This window comes from Microtus ochrogaster, chromosome 6 (assembly GCF_000317375.1).
Source record: "Microtus ochrogaster isolate Prairie Vole_2 chromosome 6, MicOch1.0, whole genome shotgun sequence".
In the NCBI taxonomy this organism is placed as follows: Eukaryota; Metazoa; Chordata; class Mammalia; order Rodentia; family Cricetidae; genus Microtus; species Microtus ochrogaster.
In genome coordinates, this window is record NC_022013.1 from 51,755,319 (window position 1) to 51,755,711 (window position 393).

Consider the following 393-nt stretch of genomic DNA (forward strand, 5'->3'; position numbering starts at 1 on the left):
CAAGAAATGTGGCTCTAGAATTCCTTGCTAAGCAATAGAGGAGAGGGTGTCTGAACTGACCTTACCCTATAGTCAGACTGATGATTATCTTAAATATCACCATAAAATCTTTGTCCAACAACAGATGGGAACAGAGGCAATGACCCACATTGGAGCACTGGACTGAGCTCCCAAGATCCAGTTGAAGAGTGGAAGGAGTGAGAGTATGAGCAAGGAATTCAAGACCATCCTCCTACCTCTCCAGTTTTAAGAAAGGGCAAGGCACTCTGTCCTGTGGGAAATCCAAGGCCCTCCCCACTACATCCAGGTTGAGCAAGGTATACATCCAAAGAGAATAGGATCCCCAAAAGTAAGTACATGGAGTACATTTTTGTGTTTTGGCCATGGGATATC